The sequence below is a fragment of the Wyeomyia smithii genome, chromosome 3 (assembly GCF_029784165.1).
Source record: "Wyeomyia smithii strain HCP4-BCI-WySm-NY-G18 chromosome 3, ASM2978416v1, whole genome shotgun sequence".
Lineage (NCBI taxonomy): Eukaryota > Metazoa > Arthropoda > Insecta > Diptera > Culicidae > Wyeomyia > Wyeomyia smithii.
The window spans coordinates 65,642,304-65,664,431 of record NC_073696.1 but is presented as its reverse complement, the minus strand read 5'-3'; the positions used below and the strand labels follow the sequence as shown (position 1 = coordinate 65,664,431).

The 22,128-nt window shown below is 40.8% G+C and overlaps 1 protein-coding gene across 2 annotated transcripts in view; it reads right to left on the bottom strand.

Annotated features, from left to right (window-relative positions):
* The window catches only part of LOC129727437 (NADH dehydrogenase [ubiquinone] 1 alpha subcomplex subunit 13), a 510,282-nt gene that overhangs the window by 371,796 nt on the left and 116,358 nt on the right, over positions 1 to 22,128 (bottom strand). The gene's annotated exons all lie outside the window — the stretch shown is intronic.

The window sequence follows — 22,128 nt, the reverse complement described above, 5'->3', positions numbered from 1 at the left end:
GCATGCGACCAATTGACATTCCGTATGACCTCACACGGAATGTCGATTGGAAGTTATACGAGGAAATGATTTCAAAAGCGGTCGATTCGATTCATCATCATCCACCACTTGAAGAATACAACCTCCTCGCGGGCTTAATCCTCGACGCCGCGTTGCAAGCCCAAACGAAGAAATATCCCGGCGTAACGATCAAAGAGCGGCCTCCAACTCCGTGGTGGGACAAAGAGTGCTCCGATGTCTACACGCAAAGATCCGACGCGTTTTTGGCCTTCCAGAAGGGAGGTATACCCGACGACTATATACGGTATTCGGAGCTTAATACCAAGCTTAAAAGCCTGGCTAAAGCAAAGAAACGCGGATATTGGCGTCGGTTCGTGAACGAGACGTCGAGGGAGACATCGATGAGACTCTTTGGAACACAGCCCGAAGAATGCGGAATCGCGTAGCGGTCAACGAAAGCGAGGAGTCTTCAAGTCGGTGGATATTTGATTTTGCCTGGAAAGTATGTCCGGACTCTGTTCCTGCGCAAAACTTTGTTCGCGATACGTCTCCGGGTCACGACGCGATAGAATCACCTTTTACGATGGCAGAATTTTCAGTTGCCCTCCTGTCCTGTAACAATAACGCACCTGGGTTAGATAGAATCAAATTCAACTTGTTGAAGAATCTACCCGGCAATGCCAAGAGGCGCTTGTTGAACTTGTTCAATAAGTTCCTGGAGCAAAACATTGTACCGCAGGATTGGAGGCAAGTGAAGGTGATCGCCATCCAAAAACCAGGGAAACCAGCTTCTGATCACAACTCTTATAGGCCGATTGCAATGCTATCCTGTATCCGGAAATTGATGGAAATACTACAAGGTATACAGCCCTAGGGTTGTATGAAATGGTGACGTGGGACTAAACACTGTTATTAGGGATTTTTTGTTACAAAATATACAGAGTCTGCAGACAGAATCAATGTGTTTGCTCAGCGACTGTACGTATTTTTATTTTCAGCCTCCCCTGGAAATCAATTTTTAGAATATATTCAACAACACTCGAAAGAATATCGTTTATATCTGACGATATTATGCCTGTAGTATTTTTTTGTCCAAACAACATGTATTTGACAAGACACAAGCATATCGTGCTTGTTGAAGAAGCACCAAGAATTTCTCGTAATGCGTCAAAGTCAGAATTAACTCTATATCCTCAAAAACCAAATCCAATAATACTTACGTTATCCTAATGAAAGGTTTTGTCTTATTAAACTCCGATTAAATCAAATCTATCTTACTTTCAAAATATTATGGAAGACCTTACAAAGGTTCAATAATTGGCGAACAGAAGAAGATATGGTAAACAAAATTAATAACAAGTTCCAACAAAAAATCGTTACAATCAACAATTCCATTTTTGTTTTTTGTTTGACAATTTTTTTCATTTGCCTAGAACTACATTCGCTGTATTACGATGACGTCTAATATACGTTCATTATGGAAAAGCTTAGAATAATAATATATCATCTAACAATTTTGAAATATAAAAAGAGATTCTGAATGAATCTTAGTAAATAAACCAAAAATTCACAAATTCACATTTGCAGGTTCTTACTCTTTTATGAATGTGTATATTTGGAAATTTACTGTTTCGATACTATCCGGTAACGATTATTTAGTGAATATCGAAAATAAAATTAAATAAATATCCGTTGCAAAAATTTACAATTCTTGTTGAGTAATTTATGGCAATCATATTTATTAGATAAAGCTTCAATCACCATCAACAACAGCATTGTAGTTTTTCCTCGATTGTACACGAATAGAAATGTACGAACAAAAGTGTACCACTGCAATACGTATAGTACCGCTGCAGTACGAATAGAAGTGTACCGCTGAATGTACGAAACGAAGAGTACCGCTGCAGTCATAGACGACGAGAGACCTGCGGTTCTTTACTTCACTGGTATTGTTGCTTTCACCGGCATGTTTTCTTTAAAGACATCAGTTTTTATTAGGTTTTAAAAGCAGGTTTAGAAATTGTTCAAGAATGGGGTTTGTTTCAAACTTTTGGGAAAACTTTTACCTTCGAGACATCATGTTAGCCTAAGGTCATGGAAGCAGAAATTAGTCGACCTATTGGGACGGGGTGACTCTGTCAATTTTTATTTCGAAATTGGTACAGAGAATATCACAGGGAACGAATGGTGTCTATTCACGTCGTCTGTGCTAGGAATGCTCGCATGTAATTGGTTCATTGTTCGCGTAAATTTGTCATTGAAACTTTTTATCAATTTTACAGCTTAGCAATGAAATTTGAATGGTAAATAGCATATTACAAAATTGTTACACATTTTATCTATCCAACAACATATTGGTTATTGTTATCCATCATGTGGTTATGCTGTTATTAACGTTTGAAATCTGACGCAACATTTGCCAGTTTCATTTCCAATTTTACAGAATGCATCCCAGTATAGTAAACAAAGACGTAGTCCCACGTCAAAAATGATACTCCGTCGTTTAGACCATTGGGTCGAATCAAATGGTCTACTATCAGATACTCAATTTGGCTTCCGCCGTGCCAAAGGGACGAATGATTGTCTTGCGTTGCTTTCAACAGATATTCAGCTGGCGTATGCTCGCAAAGAACAAATGGCGTCTGCGTTCTTGGACATTAAGGGGGATTTTGATTCCGTTTCTATTGACATTCTTTCGGGTAAACTTCACCGACTAGGATTTTCTCCAATTTTGAACAATTTTTTGCACAATTTGTTGTCCGAAAAGCACATGCATTTTACGCACGGCGATTTGGCAACTTTTCGAATTAGCTACATGGGTCTTCCCCAGGGCTCATGTTTAAGCCCCCTTCTTTACAATTTTTATGTAAATGACATCGACGAATGTCTGGCAAATTCATGCACGATAAGACAACTTGCAGACGACAGTGTAATCTCTGTTACAGGAGCCAAAGCTGCCGATTTGAAAGGACTATTGCAAGATACCTTGGACAATTTGTCTGCTTGGGCTTTACAGCTAGGTATCGAATTCTCTCCGGAGAAGACTGAGATAGTAGTTTTTTCTAGGAAGCATGAACCTGCTCATCTTCAAACACAATTAATGGGTAAAACGATTTCTCAGGTTTTGGTACACAAATATCTTGGTGTCTGGTTCGACTCTAAAAGCACCTGGGGTTGTCACGTGAGGTATCTTATGAAAAAATGTCAACAAAGAGTGAATTTTCTCCGTACAATAACCGGACAATGGTGGGGAGCCCATCCAGGAGACCTTATTTGGCTTTACCAAACAACGATATTGTCTGTTATTGAGTACGGGTGTTTCTGCTTTCGCTCCGCAGCAAACACACATTTGATCAAACTGGAGCGAATACAATATCGTTGTTTGCGTATCGCCTTGGGTTGCATGCAATCGACCCATACGATGAGTTTGGAGGTCTTAGCTGGAGTACTACCATTGAAAAACCGCTTCTGGAGCCTGCCTTCTCGCATTCTTATCAAATGTGAGGTCTCGAACCGTCCTGTTATTAAAATTTTTGAAAGGTTAATCGAACTTAATTCTCAAACCCGTTTTATGACATTGTATTTCAATCACATGTCCCAAAATATTAACCCTTCTTCGAATATTCCAAATCGTGTCAACTTATCAAATACTTCGGATTCTACTGTGTTTTTCGATACATCTATGATAGAAGAAACTCGTGGAATCCCGGATCATTTACGCGTGCAGCAGATCCCCAAAAAATTTTCCAATAAATATCGAAACATCAACTGCGACAATATGTTCTACACTGACGGATCACTTCTTGATGGGTCCACTGGCTTCGGTATTTTCAATAACAATTTACCCGTCTCCCATAAGCTCGATAATCCTGCTTCTGTTCAGTGCACCCTAGGGATTATCGAAAAAATGCCCACGGACCATTATTTCATCTTTACGGACAGTCTCAGTTCCATTGAGGCTCTCCGATCGATGAAAGATGTTAAGCACTCTCCGTATTTCCCGGGGAAAATACGGGAACATCTGAGTGCTTTATCCGAAAAATCGTTTCAGATTACCTTAGCGTGGGTCCCTTCTCACTGCTCGATACCGGGCAATGAGAAAGCGGACTCTTTGGCTAAGGTGGGCGCAACAAACGGTGGAATTTATGAAAGACCAATTGCCTTTAATGAATTTTTCTCATTTGTACGTCAGAATACGATCATCAGTTGGCAAAATGCTTGGACCAGAGGGGAACTGGGAAGGTGGTTACATTCCATAATCCCCAAGGTGTCGACGAATCCGTGGTTCAAGGGGTTGGATGTAGGTCGGGATTTCATTTGCGTGATATCCCGGCTTATGTCCAATCACTATAGATTTGACGCGCATCTCCGTCGTGTTGGGCTCGGAGAGAGTGGTGTCTGTGCCTGTGGTGAAGGTTATCACGACATAGAGCACGTTGTTTGGTCATGCCCTGTACACCGTGACGCCAGGTCTAATTTAATAGCTTCCCTGCAGGCCGAAGGTAGGCAGCCGGCTGTTCCTGTTCGTGATGTCTTGGCAAGCCGTGACCTATCCTACATGTCCCTTATATACGTTTTCCTGAAATCCATCCACGCCCCAGTTTAGTCCTATCCCCTATCCGCCTACATCCAACCTAACGACAAGAACACGTTAAGACCCCGGATCCGGAAACAGCAATCAGACCCGCACGATACTCTCAAGGCCCGAGGGAGACAACCCAATATGCCAGTCCGTAATGTCTTGGCCCAGCAGCGGAACAAATTTAATATGCTGCTTACCCATGGCAATGAAAACCATCATACAGTAAACCAGTGCTTTTAATGCAAAATATTATAGCTTTAAGTTAGATTTAGTTTCAGCTCGTAGCCGGCAGCGAGGATAAAAAATTTGCTTTTAGTTATTAAGATACTTTAGAAAGTAAGCTACCAGATATAATTGGCGCCGTTAAACATTGAATTGTATTTGTGCCGTGTCAAATAAATTATATATGAACAAAAAAAAAGCGATCGTTCAAGGACCGGTGAATTTAATAACGAAAATTTAAAAAAAAAAGATGAAGGAAATCGGTTCAGTAGTTTTTCCGCAATCAGGATCACGGCAAAGTCATTTTTCGGAAAACACTATTCCGAGATAATCGCGTGTAAAGTTTCAAGTTTAGCTTATGCGTCGTGGCGAGGCGCGCTGCAAATCGCTCTAACTTTCTTCCTATTGCTCAGATCTTTATGAAAATTTGTGAAAATGTTCTCAAAATGTTGTATTTGAAGATAATGCAATAAATTTTTTTTTTGAAAACTAAAAAGGTATATAACCCCTTAAATCAACATACCTATATGATACTTCCGAAGTGCAATGACACTATCAACTTGCCAAAATTTTTACACACGCTTTGCCGAAGGCCGGTAAACCACACGCTAATGGTTAGTTTAATGGCAACAGTTTGTCACTGTTCAGTGTACGAGTATATCATAGATGTTTGTGTTCCGTCTAGGCTTAAAGAAAGCGTTCAGCGTTTTGATGTTTTGATATGTTTATGCGCTTCACTTGTTATTAAATATTGGAAATATAATGCGAGAGCATTAGTTCTGCCAATTCTTCAAGCATCAGATGTCAGTTCAGTTGTCTAGTTTTTCATACACTACTAATGATCGATTTTTTTTTGCAATGATGTTGCAAACGTGAATCGTACTGTTGCATAAGAGTAAGTTCTGTATGATTGGAAAGGTCCGCAGTTTGTTAGTACTGCTGTGCTGTGGTTCCTAAAAAATACGCTAGTGTTTCGAATCGATATACCTGATGGCAAGATAAACCTTCACCTCCGTAGATTGGAGTCGATGAAAAAAACACATCGAAACACATCAACATCATAAGTAGACCCTTTACTGGACGGATAGTACAAAAAACCTGAGAGACAGACGCATTTCGAAACACCAGTGTGATATGCGTAGTTTACCGTAGATTTAGGGTGAAGAATAAAATCAATGCTACTGCTGTTTTAAATCAGAAGGTCGTCAAATTGTAGGCTATTTTTTCCGTTAGTTGTTCGGTCGCCCTCGAAGGGACGCTTCAAACCAGCAGGTGCTGACGGTTGGCCGTGATAATTCAAAGATGCGACGACGGTGAAGGTTCGCTCTAAGCTTCTTATTTTGCCTTCTTCTCTATAAACAGGTCTACAGCGACAATAGAGAAGAGCGTACTATTGCGGATACACGTGCAAAGTAGCTGGCATTTTAATCAGATGCTGTGCGTGCAAGTTCAAGTTTGTTTGTGGCTGCAGTCCAACGCGAAAGAGATGCGATGAGAAGCGAGAAGCGTGATGAGCCGCTGCGGGCGCCAAAAGATTGCGTAAATCGGATCGGAATGTCGAAAAATTCTATTATTATTCATATTGCCGCCTCGAAAGTTTCAAGGCTACACTCATTAATCACAATAAGCCGAGTAATATTCTTTTAATGTTTGATGAATGCGATGGGTTATTGGCCACCAGCAAGAAGTGCATTACGGTTGCTACAACAAACGTAAAATCATCATAAGTTCAATAGCACTCAGGAGGAAGTAATTGTCCGATCATAAAACGTTCCAAACGTAATTACAACGTCATTTAAACAAAACTGTTTTGGTTGTTTAGTCACGGAAGCTTGAAATTAGACTTTGTCTAGCAAATCGACCGCAGGCCGACCAGATGCTATCTAATTCTTTTATATTTTTCAACAAAAGCGGAACGAAACCCAGTGGCTTACCAGTGTTTATTTTCTCACACTAAATTCTTTCGATTGATTTCAAATTAGTATGCACCTCTTGCAGAGCTGCTACTTTGTGGCACCGGGGCGCAGGAAAGGCACTTTTGCTAGTTGGTATGCGCTATGCAAACTTTTGCTACCGGCTCGCCCCCGCGGGCTATTGTGTGTACGAGTAGTCCATTCTGCTAATTTTTCACACATTAAGTTTGCTTTTAACTTATATTGCCGGATGGTAGCAGCCCACTGCCACTGCCTAGAAATAAAGGCATTCTCGGATGTGAGGGCCTATACGCATTAAAAAAAAAGATTCGTCAAAAAGTTCCCATGCTAAGTATGCTCACGCTTGCAGTTTCAGTGGAGGTTCAGTGGATTAGAAGAGATGTTCGAAACATAGCATTTGAGTGTTTGATGTAAATTATTTTCTGCTGTTAATAAAAGAGATTTGGGGGAAGAAGCGACGAATTTATGATTTATACCCCTTGAACGGGTAAACAAACATTGCATCCGCGATAGTTCACGTTTGAACAACCCTAACCAACACTAAAGAACACAAGTGCAAGTTTGATGCGACATGATTTATCGAATTGCCAAAGCCAAGGCGTTCACAAACACGGAACATAAAATAATTACATGCAAATCTCTACAGTGACCACGAAAATCGGCATCTTTGAGGGCACCCCTTGAAACTAATAGGCTTTGCTGCTCGCGTATGCAGAAAGGCTTTGCAATCATCTCTCCAATGGTTACGTGTGAATTGACTATGTTTTTCCGTTGGAAGTTAGATATTTAGGAGCTCAACATTTCGCTGCAAATTCGCGTGACTTCGATGTAACAGTTACCGATCGACTGAGTCAGATGACATTTTCAAACCAACCATCAATTGATTGCCCATCTTGAGTCCAATGCAAGGCTCGATTTATTTGTAATACAAGTGCGCATCCTTTCCTTAACACGCAGTTCGAATCGACCTTTTATGAGACCATCATAGGGAATCTGTGTCAATCTTTTATGTGCCATGAACTTTAGCGTTAACTTCCAACTAACATTTAAAAGCAATACAGTCATAAATATTGTTTTGAGTAATTACTTGCAAGCGAGTTAAGTTATTTAGTATTCGTTCATTAGTGTGTCAAATCAGACATTGAGGTATGTACGAAGTTTTATGCCGACTTTTACGAGACTTTTTTTCAAAGTTATACTCAAGGTTCATTCATTCACGGAAACTCCACTTTTTGTTCTCAATGGTTATTTCGTAGCAAGTAAAACCTATGATAATATCACAAACTATTGCAACCAAACTAGGATTTACTGCTTTACCAACCAGTTTTATCCGGTAGTGAAAGTTGAGTCAAAAATATGAAACCTCAAATCAAGTTGACTTGCAAAACATAACAGAAAACAGAAAAAGTTATAAAATAAATTTGACTTTTGTGTACAGAAATGTTCTTGCTTTCGGAACCAAGTAAATTAACTTTCTCAGTCCGTTCAAAAGTTTGTTTGATAAAAATCGTTTCGATAATAATTTGGTTTGAAGAAAAATAAAACAAAATGGCGAACTTATCAAGAATCTCGGAGTCTTTTCATCACAATTTTATTCAATATAATTTTAATTTTATCATTTATTTTCTTGATTTGGCAAATAATTTAAAATTCGAAGTTGAGTTCAATAATATTAAATGTCTCAAGGTTTTTTAATCATTTAATCAATGTTTTTTAATCATTTAATCAGTTTTTCTATTTTTTCACAGCTCCGGTTTTTGATTCCGCACTGTGTTAAGTTCTCTTGGTTCAGATTTAATTATTCTCTAGGCTCATATTTATATTTTTTTGTTCCACGTCGATAATTTATAGTACAGCTTCACATTTCTAGTCAGATTATAATGACTTATTCCATTTTTTTTGTTTTTTTTTTCTATCATCTTGCGCATGCTTTGCATGATGAGATCAGCCTCATAGTTGAAGAAGCTACAAAAGGGAAATCGTTTATGGGATGTTGGAACAGTCGGTACTGACTTCTAGTCTCAAAGTACTGTGAAAGAGCCTCACTCTTAAGAACGTGGAAACACAAGCTAATTTTATCTATTACTGTTTGAACTTTTAGACTTGTCAGAAAAAATCATAAAACGAGTCACACGTGGTGTGGTGCTCCCGGATTGGTAAGAAGCATCTGTGTTACGATCGTCGTGCTAGAATAGAGTTGTTCCACTGCCAACGTTTTTCTTTTTTGTGATCTCGATACCAGTGAACCTTATTGTTGATCGAATTTCCACAAAAAAATCTGTGATAGCTGATTTTTAATTCCAATACTTCGCAGTCATTGTTCAGCTTTGTTACCTGCTCAATTCAATCATTTCTTTCCTGCACTGATGACGGCTGCTGCATGTCATGCACCGTAACCAGAATTTAACGATTCATTGACGCCTTCCTGATTGGTGAACAAAACCGCGTTGAAAATCTCGTTTTGGTCATCTCTCTGGGAGGCATCTCCGCACTTCACGTAAAGGACAACGGTAATAAAAAGTATGGCTTTTATTTAGCATAAACAACAAGAGACCCACTGGCACAGTTGATTCTAGACAACCGAAAAAACCAAGTGGAAAGGCGTTGCTGGGAAGAGAGAGGAAGGAAAAACGATCGATTCATTCGAAACCGCGATAATTTGAAGCAGAAATCACGAGTGTTGCTTGCCTTGCCTAAAAGAGTTGTTGTTGTTTTGCGGTCGTTTTTCAATTAACCGTTGCTCATCGGCTGCTAGTAAAAGAAGAGTGGCGAGTGCCATTGTGCCTCATGTGGTTTCTTTTTTTCACTAGCGGTTCTGCCTTATTTTGCCAAGTCTTCTTTTGTAGCAAGGTATGAGTTTTTTTCGTTTCTTGTCGGATAATTTTTTTTTGTCCAAGATTTGCTAGGCTTTGTCAGCATGTAGATTCATTCCATATTCTTTTGTTTTGTTTTGCAGACGATCGATGACGGCAACGGTATGAATAGTGCACAGGTTGAAGACATAAAATGTTTTTTAGGAATTCTTCACTCTTCTATGATTAAACGTTTTAAACGGCGCGAAAACTTCCGTGCGTCACGGATTTTGGGTAAAACCTTATCCGTGCTTAAATATAGTTGCTGACTGGCGGGCTGTTTTAATTGGTTATGGTGTTTATGTAGCCTGTCGTGGGATTTTCTTCAACAGAACGGGAATGAAACCTGTTGGGTTTAATATTAATGACTACTCTTTTGTGGGGATTATTTTTTCGCGTTTCTTCTTGTGTTTTGAAAGTAATTAATCTTTTTTATTTTCTTTGTTACTTTTCAGCTTCCTGGTTCATCTTTTTTTATTTTTCGTGACGATAGGGGTCGATAAAAACTTCGGCTGTGTCCTTGATTGTCATTAGCGTTTTTTTGTGCGGATCAACAGGAGGATGCGAACCACTAACGTTTTCACGATACGAAGGCGTTAAATATACCATTAGCCGATGTGATATTGGCTTTCGTATTGTAAGGGGATTTCAAGTCTTTGTATATTTGTCAAAAAGTTTTGCTTGAATACTTGGAATCATTTCATTTCTTTAGTTTTATGTCTACGTAAAAAACTAAGTCAATTGTATAGAAAATGTATGGAGCTATTCGACCTTGAAATTTTTCCTTAAAAAATTGTGGTTTTCCTTAAAAAATGTTCTCTGCCATCGTATAAAGCACGTTGCATGCTTATTGATCTACAAACACTCAAACACCGCCGTGAATTTGCAATGCCATTCTTCGTCAACGACATTATTTCAAATCTTAGAATATATTTTCAATTGTCATTTTTAATTCGGTTGAACCTTTGCATAGACGTTTCTATGGGGAAAAGATGCCATTTTGTGCTATAGACCATCGCTCGGTGACGTCACGCATCTGAGTTTGACAGCTACTGGTAACTTTGTTTACCTCCGGGTGATGCAGTTTGGTTCTCAATTATAGCAGATCTTTTCAATTGTAATCAAAATGCCCTTTAAATGTTGTGCCAGTACACTAAGAACAATTATAGATTGAGCAGCATTTCCACTACGCGCACGATTGCTTCATCAGAAAAAAAGTACAGAGTCTAAAACGTAAACGAAGTTACCACTGACTGTCAGAAAAGTGAGGTTAAAGTGACCAGATAGTTGAAGCTCCAACGCGGGACACACCTATTTAATTGTGCGTCGGACGGAGAGGAGAGGGGGGGGGGAGAATTAATGTTGGTTATCTTGAAACGGTAAAAATCACACGTAAATTATTGTAAAAGTCAGCGGAACATATATTTAAACCACAATGTTTGGAGCAACACAAGAAATCATCCCGAAAATAAGAACAAAAAAAAATATAAGAACAATTAAGACAATTCAACGTTCCTTCAATGAAACATACGTTCTAGAAATAACTTTCGCAACAAATAATTTTTATCGTTCAAAGCATTTTAGGTACGCATAAGCAACTTACAGTTTTTGTGAAAAGTTTTGCTGCCACTTCTTTGTAAATTAAGCAAATTAACGATTAGCATTTGGAAGACCAACATTTTGACGACGCTAGTAGTTCAGATGAAAAATTAATGAAATCGCTGAGCAACTAACTAATATTTAGTTCCTGGTAAAAACAACGCGCAGTTTACTTTTAAAATTTTGGAATACATGATATTGATTCCAAAATGAAGCAAGAGGGTATTAATGAGTAGATTAATACTTATCGAAAAGGCACGTTGTCCCAGTAAAGATTTGTGAAATCTGGTGATACAATTTTACTGAAACCGCGAGACATCTCAAGGGTACGCGGGATGTTTTAAATGAACGCGGGACATTTCGCGGGACGCATTTCTGCGCGGGACATTTTGTTGAAAAGCGGGACTGTCCCGCGAAACGCGGGACGTCTGGTCACTTTAGGTTAAAGAGATTCGGTGAGATAGTCTATTGGATTCATTTTTTAAACACGACTCATGTTCGAGAAGGTATTGACGATTACAAATACTTTTAAAGCCAAAACGGTTTGTTTGATCGGTGTGACATTTTCGGCAAAGTTGTAGATAATATTTTTGTCTTTCCGAAAAAATATGCTCTCCACAAAATTTTCCTTTTCAAAAGAGAGTTAAAAGAGAAGAGAAATAAAAAATAATTAATTAGGCATGAGCCCTGCGGACTGTACTTATAGTTTATTCGATTTTTTTAAATCACCCTGCGAAAAATGCTTTTCTGACAACAATTGTGCTAAATATTGTTCAAAATTAGAGAAACCTCTTGTTGATGAGTTTTTTTCCGAAAGGATGAAAAAAAAAAACCCGAAAGACATCGGAACACTTTTCGTCCCACCAAGTAGGAGGCCATCTGTTAATCTTCCCACCAGAATATCGTTTTGTTTGGGTTTGCAAAGCGGCGTCGAGAATCAAGCTCGCGTTGGGGTTGTATTCTTCAAGTGGCGAAAGATCTTGAATCAACTCTACAACTCGTGAAATCTATTCCTCGTATAACTTTCAATCGCTATTTCGTGTGAAGTCATACGCAATGTTATTCGGTTGTGCGTGATTTGATCAATTGGTAATTGTAATTAAGATAGGCAAATGATCGCTACCGTGGGGATCCAGGATTACTTTTTATATGCAATCCAACCGTAGCGAAGTCGAACATAGTGATAAATCTGAAGCGCTTGGTTGCACTGGAGGTTTTGGTACACGTGTTACATCCCCATTATAAAAATTGTCATACCGAAGTCATCGCAATGATTGTAGATCGAAGAGGAACGGTTATCATTATAAGAAAAAGCTATAAGAGTTAAAATCACCCAGAAATAGTCGTGGCGAGGAAAGGAGATCTATTATATCAAAGAGCAGCCATTGCTCAACCTGTGCTCTGGGGGAGTATATATTGAGACAATACAAAGCTCTTCACCTTGTATTGTCATTTGACTTGCGACAACTTCACTACCTGGAATCGAGGGGAAGTTAATACGATAGGAAGTATATCACTCCTCATTCACTAGAAGTATTCCGCAGTAAAGGGTATCTCGATCAAGGCGAATAGGCAAATAATATTGAAATCATGGAAGTTAAGGTCCGTAGTTGAAGTCAGCCATGTTTCACAAAAAAAATCATCGCATTTGTATTTGGTCGGTGTTAAGTCAGACCGGACCAAGTGACATTTTGATCATTTCGAGAAAAACGTGTATAATGTTTGTTGCTCTGGAAAATTTTAAAGTTTTCAATATTTTAGCGCAGTTTTGATGTTATAAGTTGAAGTAACTCTCTAACTGTATCATGCAGTATGTCAATTGAAAAAAAGAAGTGCGGAGGGCTCAAAAAGGACAGGTTTGTAACTGATTAAATGTACTTGGTCCACTCTGATTGAATCAAAGAAGAACTTTTTGATCTTTTTAATCTACATGGTTAGCTTCTGCGACATCAACAATTATTGAAAATAGTTTGAACAAACTTTGAACTGTGTTTGTTTCAACAAATCAATGGCTTGCATAAACTAGTAACAAACATACACTTACCACTTATTTCAACCTCCTGAGGATATAATTCATTGGTGAAATTATCAAGTTTTAAGTCAGTATTACTACTGTAACTTGAACTTCTTTCTGAAATTGTGGAATGTTGTGTCACCCACATAAATGACTAACGTTTCTCATTGACGTGTTCAATCAGAGTGGACCATGTACATTTTCCTCATTTACTGGTAAAGTATACTTTTTTGACTAACGGGTAAAGAAGCATTCCGTTAAGTTGCCTGATAGTATTGAAATTCATTTATGTTGACTTTAAACCGATGCTGTAAATTCCGACAATTTCAACTTTTTTCTGCTTAACACATGGTTCACTTTGTCTGCACACTATAAGGCATGATATCAGGTCATGTTAGTGATAGCAATGAACGGCCCAAAACACATTCAAAACCACGGCAGAGCGTGAAACTTTACAGATTCCGATGGGGGGTGAGTGAAAGAGTTCTCTGATACAAAGAAATCCGGAAAAACGCTTGAAAATTCTTCCGTTCGTTCGCTTTTATTAATAGCTGAACGAAGGCAGTCTCCTTGAAAATAAACACTTGGTCCATTCTGGACTGAACACTGTAATCGCTTTTCATTGGTCATGCAGACAAAAATCATGCTGTTATTTCTGCTGTTTTAGAGATAAATAAAATCTGATTGTTGTGTGATGTAGCTTAAGAAAATTTTTATCCAATACTATCGTTAACTCGTTTTTTCCAATTTTGCGACTTGGTCCGGTCTGACTTAACACCGACCATTTATTAATCAAAACTTTTTACAAGCAAGTAAGCATTTTTGCGAAAGTGCGCTTAGAGCGCTCTTTCACCGCATCCCTCCTTATTGCCGCAGTGGGTGGCCGTATGTCCCAACGGCTTGTATTTGATGCAGTTCATTACCTGCGAAGCGCACGGGTAGACGCATCTTGTCCTCTCGGCTCGGCAGTGCAGATCCGGCAAAACACACGCGAAACAAGTCTGATGAGTGTAGATTCTTACACCCTTGTCAAGCGGTAGTGAATGCAATTGTTTGCAATCCAGTAGCTTAACCGACTGGAGGCTGGGATCTTTAAAATGGCCGATTCCTGATTTCAGCACGTCCTCGACGGTTAAACTCGGTGGCCGACGGTCAAGTCGCTGGAGTGTACACGGGGTTGTCCAGTGTTAAAGAACAACAAATAGTAATCTCGTTTCCTTGTTTGAAGCTTGACACTAAAACACGCAGTTAATTGGGCGGACTTCAGTAATCTTGGTCACGGCTGAAAACCGTGTCAGATCCTTACAAATCTGCATTGTATCAATGCCTTTACCTATGCCTTTTGTTTTTGGGCCGGAAAAATACAACTCAGGGACTGGGTGTTCCATAATCCTCCTGGGTATAGCTTTACCCAATAGATCAGGTTTTGTACGGCTGACTTTACGACCCGCTGCACCTTGTATCCGCCTGAATTGGACTGGGGATCTATCGAGATTCCGTCTCCTGAATCGCAGGATTCAGTTTTTTCTTCGTACATGTTGGATGAGAGAAACCGTCATCGTAGAAAACAATCAGAAAAAAACTATCTTAAATAGCCGTTTTACTTTGCGCAGATGTATGTCCTGCTGCTGATCTGTAGCCGGCAATGCGGGGAACTTTCTTCTGTTGCGTCCCTGCTGGTGATTGTTTTCGCAGTGTAGAACCGAACCGAAAAAAAAATCACGCGCGGTAACAAGTTGAAGCGTACGTAGCATAGCAGGCAACGACGATCCTGTCTCCTCTGAGGTTCAATTCCAGCTGTGATGTCCGACTAGTTGTGTGTAGTAGTTACAATTTTCCGGATATCACAATTTCATACTTGTTACTGTATTCACAGCCTCGTCAGGTCGAAGAGGGAAGACAGTATCGGGGGATCCGCATTATAGCCGCAAAATTTGAAAAAAAAAAAAACAACTCCGTTGAATTTTCAGACCTTTTTAGCATAAAACACATTAAAACACGTACAGAGGTAGTTGGAGAAGCACCTTTTGTATTTATCAGAGCTCAATGTAAGTCTCTCATTCTTTAGTGATCGAGTAGATGATCAAACAAGCAAAAGATGGTGGAAAACGAAAAAGCGGAATTCTCTAGCCAGGATTGAAAAGTACTCGACGAAAGCAGATTTGAAAATCAATTAATCCTGCGAGTTGGGATTCAAAAATTGTTATAATAAAGCGAAGAAGAAATGTAGTTATTTAACGGTGATACCGTCAGCCGGGATGAGATTGAGCCATTCAACCCGCGACTTGTCAGCCATCTCTTCCGGGTCCAAAGACTAGTCTTTCTTAGATAACAGAGTGCAACAAAAATTTACTTTTTCTTCTGCCTTGGCTCCTATGTATGATTTTTTCATACTATCCGATGTTTTGTCACTGGTCAGTGACATCTTCAGGGGAAAATATTATTTGTTCGTTTCTTGTCAAGATGCTTTTTAAAGGTGCGCAATAGGTCTACAGCAAACAGAGTTAATGTGCCCAAAATCGCCCCAATCTGTGTTGACGGCAAGTTTTAAAAACATCTTGACGGGGAACGAACAAACAATATTTTCCCCTGAAGATGTCACTGACCAGTGACGAAACGCCGGATAGTATAAAATAAGTCGTTCTCAATTTTTTGTGACTGCTCAGCCGAAAGAATGACATAAGTACACAACATCCCAACAGTCGAAAACTAAGCAAAAATATGATTTTTTCATGTATTCTGTGACGCAAAAACAAATTTCCTCGAGATTGAACACCTTAAGGGGCAACAGCGGCGCCAGTTTGAATTTTTCAGGAGTCGCAATTTTTGATGTTTTTCGACGCTATTTTGTTTTTAAGCCAAATAACAAAATTCTAAGAGTTTGTCCACATATTAGCATTTTCTTACCCATCTTTGAAAAAAAAAAACAGATCTTAAATCGGACAAAAACTGAGCTCTAAACGGCGATTCTACGAAAACGGTTTAAGCATAGTTTTAGCATGTTTCTCAAGCGAAATAATATCGAGTATGTCTAAGCATTAGTGGTAATGCGCTAATATTTTAGAGTGGTAGTCAATGTATCTGGTTGGCGAATGGTTGGACACGTGTCACTTGAGATCTTATTGTGGTCATTCACCTCTGTCCAGTAACCCCTATCACAACCTACACGTGGTGCCGACCGGAATACGAGTAACCTTAGCGGAGATCGGGTAACCAACCCTGGTGGAAACTTTGGTCGTATGCTGACTGGGAAGGGGAAACGTACGCGGCTGTTTCCCCATGTTAGGGGCGGCGTACAACAGCGTCTGATCTAGAGCGGGCGGCTGAATCATCACGCAAAAGATGAAGTTTTGTACAATCATTGTGTCTTCCCGATTCGCACAAATGTTGCACAAAAATCGCACAATAAATGTGTGAAACGCATAACGCAACAGTTGTACTGTGAATACATTGACATAGAATGAAATCAGAATATGTATCATATACTGACACTTTATTTCTCACGTCGAGTGTATTAGTGACTGCTATATATGTGCGACAAGGTTGCTCTTTCGCTTCTCTTTCGGTTCGGATTGCGACGCGCAAGGCGATATCTTGTTGCTTCACGAAATGAGCGAGACACCCGTGCTGTACATACTTGATACCAGTGTTGTTGGTCTCACTCATACTGTCGGTGCGTGCTTGCTGCTATTCAGAGGAATGCATGAAGAAGAAAAAGTATCTCGAAAGCGTGTGTGCAAAAGACTTGATAAGCGTACCATATGTCTCGTCCTCAAGCAGAAAGGAGGAGAATGGTTTTGCTTCTCGCTCATTTTGCAATGCTGCTTGATACCAGTTGAAACTGTTTAGGTGTAGTAGTTTGGAGCTGCCAAATACATTGGAGAAACGCTAGAGCATTAATTGCGTTATGCCCAACACGCAATCATTGTACTGGTTCCGAATTACATCAACAATTGCGCTATAAACGCACAATTTTGTACTGGTTTCGCACCATCCAACTTTTGCGTGATGAAACGCGGTGTCTCGCCAGCTATATCAAAGACGGCAGCCCCGTCGCGAGACTAGGTATCGCAGCCCTAGTAAGGCAGCATACCGAATATCAAATACTACGAACAATCCAGATATAAATACGGAACGGAATAATCGGTATGGACCTAGGCGAACGAAAAAGGACAACGATTATTGGAAACTCGGTACTTGGAATGTAAGGACTCTACTCGAACCAGCACGCGCAAGTATCCTGGCTAGAGAGCTGCGGAAGGTGAATGTGGAGGTTGCAGCTATCCAAGAGGTGCGGTGGCCGAAATCGGGAGAACGCGAATTCCGAGCAGTAGATCCTATTGAGGACACTTCATTTAAGTACCACATCTACTATAGCGGCGGCGTGAATGCAGGAAGAGGAGTCGGTTTCGTGCTAATTGGAAAACAGATGAAGCGTGTCATTAGATGGAAGCCGATCAGTGACCGTATATGCGTGTTGAGAATTAAGGGCAAATTCTTCAACTACAGCCTAATAAATGTGTACGCACCGACCAACGAGAAACCCGATGACGAAAAGGAGAAGCTCTATGAGCTCCTGGAAAAGACATACAATGAGTGCCCAGGACACGATATAAAGATTGTCATCGGAGATGCAAATGCACAGGTCGGGCAGGAAGACTTCTTCCACCCCGTAACTGGTAGGGAAAGCTTCCACTCTACTACGAACGACAATGGCCTGAGGCTTGTTAATTTCGCTGCAGCTAGGGAGATGGCTATCTATAGCACTTATTTTGCACGCCGGAACATACGAAAGCACACCTGGATGCACCCGAATGGAGAGCTTTGCTCTCAAATTGACCACGTTATGATTGATGGACGGCACTTTTCAGGCGTTACAGACGTGAGGTCGTTCAGAGGACCGAACGTTGACTCGGATCACAATCTCGTAGTAGCCAAAATCCGCGCCCGGCTGTCCAACACGTGTTGAAATCCAAGGCAACGAGGAGGATGCAGTTGAACATCCAGCGGCTATCAACTGAAGGAGTGGCTGCAGAGTACTCGCAGAAGGTTGATGAACGGATTGAGTAAAGAGTTGAAGGGAACCTGAATGAACAGTGGAGGCACATACACAGTTCGATCAGCACTATAGCGCGAGAAGTGTTGGGTACACCTGCGGCAGCTGCGTCCAATGAGGTGGCCTGGCGTTGGAAGGAACACTTCGGTGTGCTGTTGATCAGTGGACAGTGGAGTCGAAAGGAGCAGGATGACTATTGAGAATGATGGTCAAGCTGTGGATCCACCATCCATGGACGAGGTGAAGAAAGCAGTGAAAGAGCTGAAAAACTGCAAGGCAGCCGGGAAAGACGGCATTCCCGCCGAACTCTTCAAAGTCGGGAGCGAACAGCTGTATCGTGCCATCCATCGGATTATGCTGAGAGTGTGGTCTGATGAAGAATTGCCCTCGGACTGGTTGGAAGGTCTCATATGCCCGATCTACAAAAAAGGTCATCGCCTGGACTGCAGCAATTATCGGGGCATAACTCTTCTCAATACCGTGTACAAAATTCTCTCCCGCATCCTGTTCCACAGACTGAGGCCGTTGCAGGAGACCTTTGTTGGCGAGTACAAATGCGGTTTCCGAGGGGGACGCTCCACGACGGACCAAATGTTTACCTTGCGACAAATAAAAATCGAGAATTCAACTTGCAGACGCACCATCTGTTCATAGACTTCAGGGCAGCGTACGATTCAGTTAAGAGAAATGAGTTATGGCAGATTATGCTCGAACATGGCTTCCCAACAAAGCTGATTAGGCTGATACGGGCCACCCTCGAAGGTTCTACATCAAGCGTCAGGATAGCCGGTGAGATATCGGACTCTTTTGTGACGTTAGATGGTTTGAAGCAGGGTGACGGGCTGTTGAACTTATTGTTCAACATCGCATTGGAAGGTGCTATACGGAGGGCTGGTGTGCAGAGAAGCGGCACTTTCATTACGAAGTCGCACATGCTTCTCGGTTTTGCGGACGATATCGACATCATTGGTATCAACCGTAGAGCTGTGGAAGAGGCCTTCGGACCTCTCAGGAGGAAAGCTGCGAGGGAGAAACATTTGAAGTAGTCGACGCATTTATTTACCTGGGAACTTTAGTGACATATGACAACGAGGTTAGCCGTGAGATAAAGAGGCGGATAGCAGCCGCAAACAGGGCTTTTTACGGATTAGATAACCAGATAAGGTCCGGCAGTCTGCAAATCCGTACTAAAATTGCACTCTATAAAACACTGATTCTTCCGGTGGCTCTCTACGGCAATGAATCATGGACGCTGAAAGAGGCTGATCGGCGAGCTATTGGTGTTTTTAAGCGTAGGATTTTGCGTTCAATCCTTGGCGGCAAACTAGAAAATGGTGTTTGGCGCAGACGCATGAACCATGAAGTGTACCAGTCATACAAATCGGCGGATATAGTCAAGCGGATAAAACACGGCAGGCTTCAGTGGGCTGGGCATGTAACGAGAATGCCGTCAAGCGAGGGCTATATTTAGCAGGAATCCCGGTAGACCCCGCACTCGTTGGATGTGTGCTGTCGACGAGGATGCACGCGAAATAGGTGTTAGGGGCGATTGGAGGAAATCAGCCCAAGGCCGGGGGACATGGCGACGTCTTCTGGATTCGGCACTGGATCGATAATCGGTCTGTCGCCTTAAAAGTAAAGTAAAGTATGTAAGTCATTGTATCTCTTTTATTAAGTAAAAAAGTCTCAGGAGTCATTTGGTAGGTGTCTGACCCACGTAAAATGAACGCAACATGTCAATTTTGCCCCAATACCCCTAAAATACTAAAATAGGTTTATCTCGACGTTAGATTAACTTATTCGAAATCTATTCAATGTAATATCAAAAATATCAGAGATACTCAAAGATGCAAAAACAATTTGTTTTCACATGATCTTCCTCTTTTTGCGCGGATGGGGTCAGTTTTGAGTAAAGGGAGTTTCCCAGCTCAAAAATTCCTTATTCCCAGAAAGTCGATTTTTGTTCGGAACATTTTTTACTCCAAATAAACAACTCCAAATGTTTTATGTATTTTTAAGGCATTTTTTGTAAATAGACAATATATTGGTATAGACAATTGTATTTCTTCATCAGTCGAGAATGTGTTTGATACGGCAACAATCATATAGGATAAATTGGTGGGTGCTCGTAAAATGTACAAGTTCAACAATGAATAACTAAACCTTGCATATAATCGTAATGCAACAATAATCAAGCAAACAGTTTCTAGTTTTCTCCGGTTCTCCTTCTAGTCCTTAATCCTCTAAGCTGTGCGTCAACTCTCATACCTAATCCATTACAAAGCAAAAATATGCATCGAATCATCGAACAATTTATTGAGTGTTAATGTGCCATTAACATTTTCTACATAAAATATGAAAAGTGTTTAAAAAATAGCGTATCTCAATCAAAGCTCGCGCGTTTGATCACATCGTGTCGCGTCGGGGACGGCATACCGCCGACAGACTTAGCTAATGACGATCATGGCTTAGATTCTTCTCACACGCAACTCTATGATGCTTGATACTCGCAGTCCAAGAAGTGCCAGTCAGCCATTCCCCCGCGGCCAGGGTAATTATTTTCAGAAGCAATGGGCTGACCTTTTCCATGATGATCGTCCACCAGTCGGTGGCGTTCGCAGGAGGACATTTTCCACGGACGTGAGCGCCGCTGGACACAGCACCGTTGCCGATAGGATTTGGCGACGCATCTTCAATTTTTCTTACATGCGTTGCCCATTTACGAACCAAACAAACTCGCGCCTTTTCTTTTCAGGGTGTCTGTTTTTTCTGCAAGCTGCAACTTAGGATGTCACAATAATATTGATGAGCTTAACGATGTTGTGATCGTTGCCTAATATTCTAATTTCCTAACCAAAGCAGAAAACCGAACATCATCGGTGTGGTACCAGCTCGAAGGGTAGGGTACAGAATCGCAGTCCTATTCACGCAAGGTTGCCCGATCAGATTCGTCTGCATGAGAGCTGGTCCAGTGTGCTGCTGTTTGGCAGCTGTCCCCACGCAAGAGGTGTAAATATACATTCAAAATGGTACTTGAGTGCGGCTCTCGATCGGCTTAAGCTTCTTTTCTAACGGTGCAAGCGATTGCCTAACCACGGCGATTTACTCGTGCCAATCGGTGGATTTCAATGTTGTGCGACAATAATCCAATCAGCAAACGCATGTTTGAAAAAAAAAAACGCTACCCAAGCTCTTGTGTCGTATTAGATATATATATTTTCAGTAAACATGGAAAGTTTTATACAAAACCTCCAGGAAGCTCTAAACTTTCTAGTTTAGATTAAAAAACATAGACTACTAACAGTCATATTGAAGTATGATAAAACGATACCAACTTCTCAAACGTACAGGAAAATCAACGCTAATAGAATCCGCGTGTTATTCCAAGCGTAAAAATGTTCAACATAGTTTACGATCTCATCGAGATCGCAATCAGTTGGAAGAGCACGGATTCAAGGATGGAAGTGTGTATTGGCATAAAGCGCGACTACCGTCAATCTTTTCGGTGCCGCCGTTTGCCAGCCGTATCTTAATGACCTATTGTATGCCTAGTGAACTGCTTTCTACGCGCGGCCAAAGCGGGCGCCAGGGGTTTCGGTGTCCGATCTGGTGCTTAAAGTTGTGCGGATTTAAGACCACCTTTGTTTGTGCTACCCAGGGAAACCCAGACAAACTAGATCGAAAGTATGTTTGCAAATAGCGTGGTGCCATTGCGTGAAACGGAAACCATTTCGCAAAAGTGTGTCGAAATAGAAACATGCTTTTTTGTTATCCTACGGAAATTAAAAGGTTTTTCGCAATACTATATAGTCAAAACGCGGCACGTGCCTTGAGCAAATTAAATTAAATGCAGACTACAAGGAATTAAC